Below are 14,058 nucleotides of genomic sequence, written 5' to 3'. Positions count from 1 at the left end.
CGTACGAACACCGATCAGTTCGGGAGTTTCTAACCTTCGTATGGACTTTACCCAGATAGCCGTCCCATGGAGTCATTCGTATACCGAAGGACTTGTGAAAGACTTTGAGTCCATGGCGATTGAACTAGGTACATCGGATCTGAGCGCTATTCGGTAGAAATATGCACTCAGATCCAGGCTATCTGGGGATAAGTTACACGAACCATATTCATTCGGTATTTCTTCAGTTATGTATTTTACTGTATTTTTCTTATTGTATTTTAAAATGGCGATTGTCTCTATCCTGGGAGATAATTAGGTTTCTTCCTAATTATCTCCGGGATAGAGAAGAAGGATTTATGGGTAAGGTGGGAAGGGCTTATGTTGAAGCCACTGCGATTGGCTAATGTCCAATATGTTTTACAGTCTTCCACAAGGTCCCCTAGGGGAGTGTCCACCTTGTGGAGACCCGCATAAATACCGGGCAGGTAGCCCCCATTAATCACATTCCTGTTTGACCTTCAAGACGGAGCTTGGTCTCGTTTTTGGAGGGATTTATTATTGGGACAGTGCTTTAATTATTTCTAGCTGTGGAAGGAGTTCGACTGAATTGCAGATCGGGAGTTGCCGCGTTCGTACGCTTCGTTCGGGAGTTTGACGATCGGCTGGATTAAATCTGCATTTCTGGAGAAGGGGATTATTTACTAAACGGCGGCTTCATCTACCTGGCGGTGAGTGTCGTAACAGTATTTATTCTGCAATTTGGGGGCGGCGCCCTTTCGGAAATGCCTTTCTTGTATCAGTGCGATTGATATATGCCTTTTCCTCAGCTCTCGCAACAGGTGGGTTCTTTGCTCAGGTACATTTAGTCCTCTGTAGTGTTGTCGCGAACACGAAATTTTCGGTTCGCGAACGGCGAACGGGAACTTCCGCAAACGTTCGTGAACCGAACGCGAACCGCCATTGACTTCAATGGGCAGGCGAATTTTAAAACCCACAGGGACTGTTTCTGGCCACAAAAGTGATGGAAAAGTTGTTTCAAGGGGACTAACACCTTGACTGTGGCATGCCGGACGGGGATCCATGGCAAAACTCCCATGGAAAATTACACAGTTGATGCAGAATCTGGTTTTAATCCATAAAGGGCATAACTCACCTAACATTCCTAAATCGCAATGGATATGGATTGACACCTGACATATGACATATTGACACCTTGACATATTGATTGACACCTTGACATATGGATTGACACCTGTCCTCAGAGACCCTGATACACACTGATACAGAGCAGAATAGGGACTGTTCCCCCTACATAGGGTCACTTGGCAGATATGGCGTGGTCGTGGGAGGAGGAGGATGACTTTCACCTCTTCCCCTGTTAGATTCCCGTTGTGCTGTGACCATCACTCTTATACGCTGTGTAAAGCATACTTTTTAATTTATTTTGCAAATGCTGCATCCTTTCCGACTTGTAATTCGGTAACATTTCCGCCACTGTCTGCTTCTACCAGGGGTCTAGTAGCGTGGACACCCAGCACAGGTCGTTCTCCTTCAGCCTTTTTATACGAGGGTCCCTCAACAGGCACGACAGCATGAAAGACCCCATTTGCACAAGGTTGGATGCCGAGCTACTCATTTCCCGTTCCTCCTCCTCACACAGAGCAGAATAGAGACTGTTCCCCCTACATAGGGTCACGTGGCAGATATGGATTGACACCTGTCCTCAAAACCCCTGATACACACTGACACAGAGCAGAATAGGGACTGTTCCTCATACATAGGGTCACTTGGCAGATATGGATTGACACCTGTCCTCAAAACCCCTGATACACACTGACACAGAGCAGAATAGGGACTGTTCCCCCTACATAGGGTCACTTGGCAGATATGGATTGACACCTGTCCTCAAAACCCCTGATACACACTGACACAGAGCAGAATAGAGACTGTTCCCCGTCCACAGAGACCATGATACACACTGACACAGAGCAGAATAGAGACTGTTCCCCCTACATAGGGTCACTTGGCAGATATGGATTGACACCTGTCCTCAAAGCCCATGATACACACTGACACAGATCAGAATAGAGACTGTTCCCCATCCTCAGAGACCATGATACACACTGACACAGGGCAGAATAGAGACTGTTACCCCTACATAGGGTCATTTGGCAGGTACGGATTAACACCTGTCCTCAGAGACCATGATACACACTGAAACAGAGCAGAATAGAGACTGTTCCCCCTACATAGGGTCACTTGGCAGATATGGATTGACACCTGTCCTCAGAGCCCATGATACACACTGACACAGAGCAGAATAGAGACTGTTCCCCCTACATAGGGTCACTTGGCAGATATGGATTGACACCTGTCCTCAAGGCCCCTGATACACACTGACACAGAGCAGAATAGAGACTGTTCCCCCTACATCGGGTCACTTGGCAGATATGGATTGACACCTATCCTAAGGATCCCTGATACACACTGACACACAGCAGAATAGGGATGTGGAATAGCACTTGGGGAGCTGGGGGGGTGCCGTTGATATGGAGCAAGACGCAGCAGTAGAAGAGGACTCAGCCGAGGAGGTTATGGAAGAGGATGGAGTAGGAGGAGTAGAGGAGGTGGCAGCAGGCCTGCCTGCAAGTCGTGGCGGTGTCACCAACTCCTCTGCAGAGCCACGCATTCCATGCTTGGCAGCCGTCAGCAGGTTTACCCAATGCGCAGTGTAGGTGATATACCTGCACTGACCATGCTTTGCAGACCAGGTATCAGTGGTCAGATGGACCCTTGCCCCAACACTGTGTGCCAGACATGCCATTACTTCCTTTTGCACAATCGAGTACAGGTTGGGGAATGCCTTTTTTGAAAAGAAATTTCATCCGGGTACCTTCCACTGCGGTGTCCCAATAGCTACAATTTTTTTGAATGCCTCAGACTCCACCAGCTTGTATGGTAAAAGCTGGCGGGCTAGGGGGGCGTGTCCTAACTACTGAAGCGAGAAGTCGCCATGCGTACGCCAGGCATACTGTACGCAACATGCAGGAGGCAGAGGGAATCCTGGGGCAACTGGGTCTCCCCCGGACTCGCTACTCACATCGAAGCCTCCAACAAACTCCACGCTCCCTCCATATTGGGGCAACGCCGAGGCTCCAACATTTGTCCCTGGAAACCTAGCCGGGGCATCATGCACAACTTGAATGGAAAACGGGACTAACAGGTCAACCCTGCTTACGGAGACTCTCAGGTCATTGATCGTGTCAAGAGGAGGGGAACAACTTCAAAAATGGATTCCTGGCAAATTCTTAAAAATAACGTGCAAACATGAATCCGGAAAGTACAGAAACTACAGTGCTTAATCGTATTGGTGTACTAATTTCCAGTATATCTAAAAATGTTTTACATATTTTCTGATTTTAATTGCCATGTGTACCTTTCGTATGCCCATGTGAAACGTTTTACCATTTAGGGCCCGAGTGGGGTCATTTAAACAGATCATACCTCGAGTGCAGAGTGCTTTTAATCCGACTCGTTAATGTTAGTTATTCACTAAGCTTAGTGGAAACATAGTTGGCTCAAAGATGTTTTCGATTCAAGTTCTTGTGCCCCACAGTTCAAATTAACATTCAATCACACAAGTGAATAGCCCTGCCAATGTCGTCTCAGAATTTTTTGTTATCTAAGAAGAAATAAAAATCCATATCAACGAAAAATGCTGGCGGGCTAATAGTTCTGACAAGCCGACTGCTATTCTGCTATTAGCTTACAGTGAAACACTTTTTTTGTTTTTAAAGGCACGCTATAGTCACACCAGATATGAGTGTTGGCACTGGGCAAATGGGCACACTATCCACTGAGCCTGACACAGAAGCTGGCAGACAACTAACTGCTCTTCAATCTATTACAGTGAAAAAAGTTTTTTGGTTTTAAATGCACGCTATAGAGACACCAGAAATGAGTGGTGTGACAGACCCCTTTGGAGTGAGAGATACCATCCCGGAGAATTGCCTTTTTACCTTGATTGTTGTGGACTTCGGGTACTTCTGGAACTGTACCGTACACGCAGCCACGTGGGGAGAACAATGGGTCGCGGCCATTTTGACCGCACAAACTAATGACCGAACACTAAAGAACTTTCCACACGGTGAATTTCTACCTTACCGGTAACTTACGCCCATGCTGTTCGACAGGTCCAAAGTACCGAACTAGAGACACCAGATCCACAAGAGAGTTTTCGTTTATATTATGTGGTTTTAGTGTAAATGGTGCAAACGTGTATCTAGCGAACGGCCCAACCGATCTAGGGGATTTTCACGTATATTGTTCCCCTAGATCCCCATTCTCTAATACACGTAGCACATTGTATTTCAGTTAAATATTGTGTGTGTTATTAAACGTATAATAATTGTGGAATATTCTGCCCGATACAGTGGGAGGGATTCCCACTGTAAATGTATTATCTCCTCAGGATATGGGGAGGAGTTTTTGTACGGCATAAAAGCCCGAGCTGCAGAATAAAGATTATTCCTATTTTGACCCTCAACACAGAGTCTCGTCTCGTGCTTGGAGGGGATATCTATTATGCTGATTCATATTCTCTTGGAACGTGTTCGTTGCAGCTGACTTCATCTTGGGGGAAAGGACTCCTTCTTGGCGGCGTAAACCCCTACTACTCCGGGGTGCCGCTACAATTGGTTTCAGCAGTGGGATCGTTCTTTCACCCCAGAAGGACAGCTACCGAGAGCGATCAGAATGGAAGCCTACTACGGACGGCTGAAACGATCTACACTGAAAGACTTGTTGGAGAGCCGTAGTCGTTCGGCTAGCAACAAAAAGAAAAGAGACATTCTGGCAGAGTTGGTCGCATTCGATTTAGCCGAACAAAATGGCGAAACGAGTGTCGAACTAAACCCAGAACCAGAGATCACGTTGGTCCGAACCCCGGAAGACGAGCGATTCGACCATGAGGTGAGGGTAAGATTGGCTAACTACGGACCGAATCCCTCACATAAGATCGTTACCCAAGTGATCGCAGTGGTCGATGCCAACCGGCGCCAGACTCCAGCCAGGGATAATCCAATTGCTGGGAATTTCCAAACTCCAGAGGAAAGGAGAAAGGTACACTTTGCCGCTTTCAAAAGTTTTGTGGAAGCTGAGGGGGAGATTGACCAGTACTTGGCTGATTTTGAGCGTTAATGTGCCCTGCATAAAGTACCTCATGAGGAGTGGGTTAAAATTTTGTCTGGCAAATTATCCGGGCGAGCCAGTGATGCTTTCCGGGCGATTCCTGATCATGAAGTGGGAAATTATCGTTTGGTCAAAGAAGCCCTATTGTCCCGTTATGCCGTAACTCCCGAAGCTTACCGGAGACGCTTCCGGGAATCTCGAAAGCAAACCAGTGATTCCTACACCGAGTGGGCCTGCCGATTACAATGCACGGCTGCCCACTGGATGGATGGGTGCCAAGCTACCACCGCAGAGGAGGTACTACAACTGTTTTTGTTGGAGCATTTTTTTGAGAAAATGGACAAAGAGATCCGAGAGTGGATTCGGGATACGCGACCTCTTACCCTACCCGAAGCCGCCCGTTTGGCCGACGAGTATGCGGACGCCTGCAAACCCGATCCCTCGGTCCAAAAGACAGCCCCACGAGTAGAAAGCCGCCCCATCAGCACTACTCCAACCACACCCGCTAACCAGCCTACCTACAACAGTTCCTCCCGCTTCACCCAGTCTAGTACCACGGACCGCCGGCGGTGCCATAGGTGTCAGCAGGTGGGCCATTTGAGAGACAAATGCCCACTAGATCCAGCTCGACAAACTTCCTGGAGGAAGCCCGCCGAGGGGAACACCCGGCCCTTCACCCCAGGGGCCCATTGCATTGAAGCCCGGCCCATGGGGGAAGAGCAATGGGAAATCTTGCACGAAGCTAGCCCCCTATATGCAGCTGCCGTAGACAACCGCCAACATCATCGTCAAATAGTCCGAGTAAATGGACAAGTTGTCAGTGGATTAAGAGATACTGGTGCCACCCTAACATTGATACAACACGACCTGGTCCCAGAAAAAGAACACACTGGACAAACTGTGGCCGTTAGAGTTGCTGGGGGTGCTGTACATCGCCTCCCCACAGCCCGAGTGCATTTTGATTGGGAGGTGGGGGCCGGCCAAGTGAATGTGGGCCTGATGAAGGGGTTACCAGCTGAAGTCCTTTTGGGAAATGATTTCGCCCCTCTGTTATCTGCTTTTGCCCCTCAAGGCCCTGCTGGAGCTTGCCCCGTCACCACCTGTGCCCAGACCCGTGCCATTGGAATCGGTCAGCCGGTCGCGGAGACCCAGGTAAGAACTAACCCTCTGACTGTGACGTTAGGACAGACCTCCTTAGACTGGGATACCCCTGATACCTTTGGGAGGGAGACCCGGGAAGATCTGACCCTACGGAAGTATAGGGATAAGGCTGATAAAAAGGAACCGGGAGTAGATGGGGAAAGCTACGAGTGGGTGGGGGATAGACTATACAGGATTCCCCAGGTACCCGCAGCGGGTAAAGGCCCCTTACTTCAGAAGCAACTAGTGCTACCCAAAAAGTATCGGCAAGAAATCATGAGAATTGCCCATGATGTACCCCTAGCTGGCCACTTGGGAGTACGTCGCAAGGCCCATAGGATTACCCAGAACTTCTTCTGGCCAGGGTTTAACTGGGACGTGTGGCAGTACTGCAGAACCTGTGACACCTGCCAACGGGTGGGTAAAAGGGGAGATCACCCTAAGGCTAAATTAATGTCGATGCCGATCATTGGGGAAACCTTTCTATAGGGTCGCCGTCAACATTGTAGGCCCCTTAGCTCGACCTAGTCCGTCCGGTAAGAAATACATTCTTACTGTGGTGGACTATGGGACCAGGTACCCGGAGGCAGTAGCTCTGTCGAATATTGAAGCTGAGACGGTAGCCGATGCGTTAGTTAAAATATTCACCAGAGTGGGGTTCCCTAAGGAGATCCTATCCGATCAGGGAACCCAATTTACTGCCTTACTCACGCAACAGTTATGGAAAGTATGCCACATTAAACCCCTGCTCATCTCCCCTTACCACCCCCAGACTAACGGTCTCTGTGAGCGCTTTAATGGGACTCTCAAACAAATGTTGAGGACCTTTACGGACGGTTGCAGAGACTGGGAGAGATTCTTACCCCACCTGTTATTTGCTTATCGTGAGGTGCCCCAAGAATCTACGGGTTTTTCCCCCTTTGAGTTGTTATATGGGAGAAGGGTGCGAGGCCCCCTTGATCTCATTCGGGACCACTGGGAGGGGGAATCCGAGCAGGAGGGGACACCTATTGTGCCATATGTTCTGGAACTCCGGGACCGCATGGAGCAACTCTCTCTATTGGTAAGGGAGAACCTCCAGGCGGCACAGGGGCGACAGAAGAGATGGTACGATAGGGGTGCCCGGCAACGACTTTTCCAAGTAGGACAGAAAGTATTGGTGCTAAAACCGGTAAAGGACAACAAACTGCAGGCTGCGTGGCAGGGTCCTTACAAGGTTCTAGCCCAACTCTGCGACACTACCTACCTTATTGCCAGCTGTGCGGATGAAAGGATCCGACGATCCTTTCATGTGAACATGCTGAAGGAATACCAAGAAAGGCAGGAAGATATTCACGCTGTTTGTGCCCCAGCTACGGATGACCCCGAAAGTTTGCCCTTGCCCGATCTGCTAGAGAGGGAAACCCAAACCGACCCTATTAGTCTAGTGAAATTGGGAGACCAATTGAACCCCACTGAGCTAGAACAAGCTAGGCAGCTCCTATGGGAAAAACAGAATGCCTTCTCCCAGGAACCAGGATACACTACCCTGGCCGTGCATAAGGTAGAAACCCCAGGGCAGGCCCCCCTCCGACAGCCCCCTTACCGTATTCCTGAAGCAGTCCGGGAAGGGATGCTGAAGGAAATACGAGAAATGACCCAGCTGGGGGTCATTGAGCCATCAGACAGTCCCTGGGCCTCTCCTGTAGTCCTGGTACCCAAAAAGGACGGAACCACCAGATTCTGTGTGGACTACAGGCGACTTAATGAAAAGACTACCACTGACGCTTACCCGATGCCCCGGGTAGACGAACTATTAGATCGCATAGCCAGGGGAAACTATCTCTCTACCATAGACCTCTGCAAAGGTTATTGGCAAATTCCCCTGGCCGAGGATGCCATCCCTAAGTCGGCGTTTGTCACCCCGTTTGGCCTATACCAATTCAAGGTTATGCCATTCGGGATGAAAAATGCCCCGGCTACGTTCCAGCGGGTGGTGGATAGGCTCCTCGATGGATTCCAGGAATTTGCGTGTGCATACCTGGATGACATTGCGATCTACAGTGAGTCTTGGGAAGAACATCTAGTACACATAGGGGTAGTCCTGGATAAAATTCGGGTCGCGGGCCTGACGTTAAAACCTGAAAAGTGCCATTTAGGAATGGCCGAGGTACAATATTTGGGCCACCGAGTAGGGTGTGGGAACCAGAGGCCGGAGCCCGCTAAGGTTGAAGCGGTGGCTAACTGGCCCACACCTAATACTAAGACTCAGGTATTGGCCTTCCTAGGGACGGCAGGATATTATAGGCGTTTTGTCCCTGATTATAGCACGATAGCCAAACCACTGACTGACCTGACTAAGAAGAATTTACCTAGGCAGGTCCTGTGGTCTCCCGCTTGCGAAGCCGCATTTCAATCCCTCAAACATGCACTTGTTAATGCCCCTGTCTTGGCTGCCCCAGTACCTAACAAACGTTTCCTTGTCCATACAGACGCTTCCATGTATGGACTGGGGGCTGTGCTGAGCCAAGTCGGGGAAGATGGAAGAGAGCATCCTGTCGCATACCTCAGCAGAAAGTTGTTACCAAGGGAAGTGAGTTATGCGGCAGTAGAGAAGGAATGCCTGGCCCTGGTATGGGCATTGAAAAAACTAACCCCTTATCTCTATGGACAAGAATTCTCTCTGGTAACTGATCACAACCCATTGGTATGGCTTAACCGGGTCGCAGGAGACAATGGCAGGTTGCTAAGATGGAGCTTGGCCCTGCAAACGTACAATTTCACCATCAGTTACCGACCCGGTAAACAAAATGGCAACGCCGATGGGCTGTCTCGGCAGCTTGACAATTCTCCGGACAAGTAATTTCCGGTCATCCCTAAGTTAATCCGAAAAGGATCAAGCCAGGTCTGCCGGAGTGTACCACTAGGAGGGAGCCGTGTGACTGACCCCTTTGGAGTGAGAGATACCATCCCGGAGAATTGCCTTTTTACCTTGATTGTTGTGGACTTCGGGTACTTCTGGAACTGTACCGTACACGCAGCCATGTGGGGAGAACAATGAGTTGCGGCCATTTTGACCGCACGAACTAATGACCGAACACTAAAGAACTTTCCACACGGTGAATTTCGACCTTATCGGTAACTTACGCCCATGCTGTTCGACAGGTCCAGAGTACCGAACTAGAGACACCAGATCCACAAGAGAGTTTTCGTTTATATTATGTGGTTTTAGTGTAAATGGTGCAAACGTGTATCTAGCGAACGGCCCAACCGATCTAGGGGATTTTCACGTATATTGTTCCCCTAGATCCCCATTCTCTAATACACGTAGCACATTGTATTTCAGTTCAATATTGTGTGTGTTATTAAACGTATAATAATTGTGGAATATTCTGCCCGATACAGTGGGAGGGATTCCCACTGTAAATGTATTATCTCCTCAGGATATGGGGAGGAGTTTTTGTACGGCATAAAAGCCCGAGCTGCAAAATAAAGATTATTCCTATTTTGACCCTCAACACAGAGTCTCGTCTCGTGCTTGGAGGCGATATCTATTATGCTGATTCATATTCTCTTGGAACGTGTTCGTTGCAGCTGACTTCATCTTGGTGGAAAGGACTCCTTCTTGGCGGCGTAAACCCCTACTACTCCGGGGTGCCGCTACAAGTGGCAACTGGCAAAGTACACTGGCAGAGGTCTGCAGAGCACACGCTGAAGGCCTGATACCCGCTTTAAGGACACTGACTGCTATTAGCTTACACTGAAAAACTTTTTTTCTTTGTAAAAGCACGCTATACAGACACAAGATATGAGTGGCAAATTACACTTGCTGAGGTTGGCAGAGCACACGCTGAAGGCCTGACACCCAGACGCTTGCAGACAACTAACTGCTATTAGCTTACAGTGAAACACTTTTTGTGTTTTTAAAGGCACGCTATAGTCACACCAGATATGAGAGGTGGCACTGGGCAAATGGGCACAGTATCCACTGAGCCTGACACAGTAGCTGGCAGACAACTAACTGCTCTTCAATCTATTACAGTGAAAAAAAAATATTTTTAAATGTCAAGCTTAAGCTATTGTGACACCAGATATGAGTGGTGGCACTGGGCAAATGGGCACAGTATGCACTGTGAGCCTGACACAGAAGCTGGCAGGCAGGCAACTGCAATTACATTACACAAAAAAAAAAAAAAAGCAGACTGATGTTCTAGCCCTAAAAAGGGCTTTTTGGGGTGCTGTTCTTACAGCAGAGATCAGATGAGTCCTTCAGGACTGTAGTGGACACTGAATACCCTAGCCTAGCTATCAATTTCCCTATCTAATGAACAGCAGCTACACTTTCCCTCCTCTCACTAAGCATGCAGCTTCAGAATTATCTCCTGTGTCCCGCTATCCCCTCCCTCCCCCGCACCCCAGGTTGTGACACAGAGGGCCCCACATGTATCCATTAGGCCCAGTTAGCGATCCTGATCTGCATTTCGGGCTCATAATCCACCCCATCCATTAGTCACTTCCATCTCCCCCCCTATACATTCACGGGCAACAACAGTATATAACATGCATGTCAACATTAAATAAGACCTTGGTAGTATACTATGCATGCGCTCAATATCAGTGGCACAGCTTGGGATCACCTGGGCCGTCATAAAGACCACGCGGGGCGCCCCATGCACAGTTAAGTCCGGACCAGACTTCTCATAGGAGTGTCGCACAAAGCGTCCGGGTAGGCGGGCCAGTGGTGTCAGAAAGTTCAGATTTTATTTGCCCCTACTATCCATACCATGACGTTAGCACGTCCCAGGAAAGAGTGGTGGAAGTTGTACTCCTCATTGTTCCCCTACCCAAAATTTCCTGGTGTTTCGGGGTGATCTTCCTCCCCCCATGAGCCCTTAACTCCCAAAAATATAAAGAGAGTATGAACAACCACATGGAAGAGTACTGCGGGTACTCTGCGGTTTCCCAGCTTCCACCCCCCCCCAAAAAGTGAACCCCCCTCATGAGGCAAGACATTGGTCGTATGACGTGTGGCCCTCAGGTCGTGTGTGGAGGGTGCTGCCAAAGCACGTTGGGCAAAAGCCTGTCCCTCAGCGCGTAACGGGTAGCCCATGTAAGCCCGGCCCCATCCCAACCCTGTCTCGCCATCCCAAACTCTTGATGGCTATGACAGTATTTGTTTGTTCCATTTCCCCCCCATAATCCCCCCTCCCAAAGAAGTCATTATTGTGGCTATGTACATGTGCGGAAAAGACACAGGAGGACAATACTCCTCCCTCTCTGGGCAAACCTCCAGGCAGTCTCACCTGGCACCCTGACTGGGTACCTCCGTTAAAGGATGCTCCTTGCACTTCCTGAGGACTCCAAGCACTGCAGCAGACACCACAACCACCGCAGACTCCACAACCGCCGTAGCTTAACTGGAGTCTCGCCGTCTTCATTCCACCCTGGATCAGCTTCTGTCCTCCAGAACCGTGTGGGGAAGACCTCTCCTCCAAGGAGAGCGTAACAGGAACAAGCTCTTAAAAGAGCTAAGTGATTAAAGCTCAAGGGAGTATGCAGAGCATAGCAATCCCCAGTGTGAATATAGCTGTCCCCTCCAATCACGAGACAAGACTACGTGTTGAGGGTCAAGAAGAACTGAGGTTTAAAGGAACACTATAGTCACCTAAATTACTTTAGCTAAATAAAGCAGTTTTAGTGTATAGATCTTTCCCCTGCAATTTCACTGCTCAATTCGCTGTCATTTAGGTGTTAAATCACTTTGTTTCTGTTTATGCAGCCCTAGCCACACCTCCCCTGGCTATGATTGACAGAGCCTGCATGAAAAAAAAAAAACGTGTTTCACTTTCAAATGTAATTTACCTTAAATAATTGTATCTCAATCTCTAAATTGAACTTTAATCACATACAGGAGGCTCTTGCAGGGTCTAGCAAGCTATGAACATAGCAGGAAATAAGAAAATCTTAATTAAACAGAACTTGCAATAAAGAAAGCCTAAATAGGGCTCTCTTTACAGGAAGTGTTCATGGAAGGCTGTGCAAGTCACATGCAGGGAGGTGTGACTAGGGTTCATAAACAAAGGGATTTAACTCCTAAATGGCAGAGGATTGAGCAGTGAGGCTGCAGGGGCATGTTCTATACACCAAAACTGCTTCATTAAGCTAAAGTTGTTCAGGTGACTATAGTGTCACAGACACAGACAATTATACATTACCCAATCACACAATGGTTACATCCCACACATCTCCTCCCCTTATCCTGAGAGGTAACCCAATTATCCGTACAGTTTAAACCATACTTTTTACCCAACTTTCATAACTCTAAAACTATACATCCAATATTAATAAATATTATTTTAATATATTATTAATCAGCACATTCCAAATGCAAACATACCCAAAAATCATTCAAATCCGTTAAGCCGCTCGGGAGATAGATATAAGTCACTTTTGACCGAGAAAGTCTATTTTACACCGAGACAATGACTAAGTCCCATTCGAACGAGCGTTCGAATCTTCGAATGGGACTTAGTCTCCAACCGCAGTGTCGAAGTAGAGTAGAAGGTACGGGCCAGCAGTGTTCGTGCAATTGGGTAGCCGAAAACAGTTCCATAGATTTGGCTGCACACACCGCTGACCGCGTTCGAATAAGTTGAAATGGCCGCCGCCACGTGTTCGGTATTCGAATGGCGGACACTTCGACAACTTCGGCACTTCGACTGCATCTGAAGTGCCAGTTCAAACGTACCCATTCTTTGTACAACACAGTTAAAGGGCCAGAAACAGCATAATATAAGTCCATAAGCCCCAACTCAGTTCCTTAAAGGGCAATACATCCTAGGGTCACAGTCGCATGGCAGGAGGCTAGCAATCAGTCCTCTCCAATGCCCAGTGGCAAATGGCAGTTTGTCGCAACGCTGTAAAGGGCCGGTCCCCTTCGCTGTGTACTTAATGTACTCACTCGGCCTGTTCCACATGTCCCGGGCGTCTCCGTGGCGGTGAACCCAGTGGTGATCGTCCCCCCCACCTGTGAGGCGCTCTTTGCTGCCTGCGTCCAGGCCCTGTCGGGTCCAGGACCCAGTCGGTGAATGGGACGGGAGGCAGGTTCAGATTCTCGAGGAGTCTCGGTACTTCATCAGGCCACCTAGCCACTATCCAGCCATATTGATGTTTGGCCATTAAAGCAAAGGGGAATCCCCATTTATACGTGATGTTGCGTTCGTGCAGTGTGGCAGTCACCGGCCTGAGTGCTCGCCTAGCTTCAAGCGTGTATGGAGAAAGATCGTTATAGAGGGACACTTGGGCTCCACGGAAAGGCCATGTGGGCCGTTCCCGGGCTTTCCGCATTATTGTATCCTTGACTGGAAACGAGTGTAGGCAACAGATCATGTCTCTAGGGCCATCCTCCATGCCCGTTAAAATGCAATTGTTTGTGGTGTATCAGTGTGCAGAATAGTGCGAAATAGGGCAGTTAGTACCTCCTCCGTGTTCTCACCTCCTTCGGCCTCGGGAATCCCTCTTATCCGTATGTTGCACCTGCGGCCTCTATTATCAAGGTCCTCCAGGTTTCTGCGCATATGGAGAATCAGTTCCCCCTGTCTGGCTATGGCAATGTCCGTTGCATTAATTCTGGCAGAGTGTGTTTCTGAGGTGTGTTCCAAGGTCTGGATACGGCCTGCTTGAGCAGCTACCTCAGTGCGGAGCCCCGCCATCTCTGCCCATAGGGCATCTTGAATAGTGGTGGTGAGCGTCAGTAAATCCGCCTTA

The sequence above is a fragment of the Pelobates fuscus genome, chromosome 13, assembly GCF_036172605.1.
Source record: "Pelobates fuscus isolate aPelFus1 chromosome 13, aPelFus1.pri, whole genome shotgun sequence".
Taxonomy (NCBI): domain Eukaryota; kingdom Metazoa; phylum Chordata; class Amphibia; order Anura; family Pelobatidae; genus Pelobates; species Pelobates fuscus.
Note: the sequence above shows the minus strand (reverse complement) of the source record.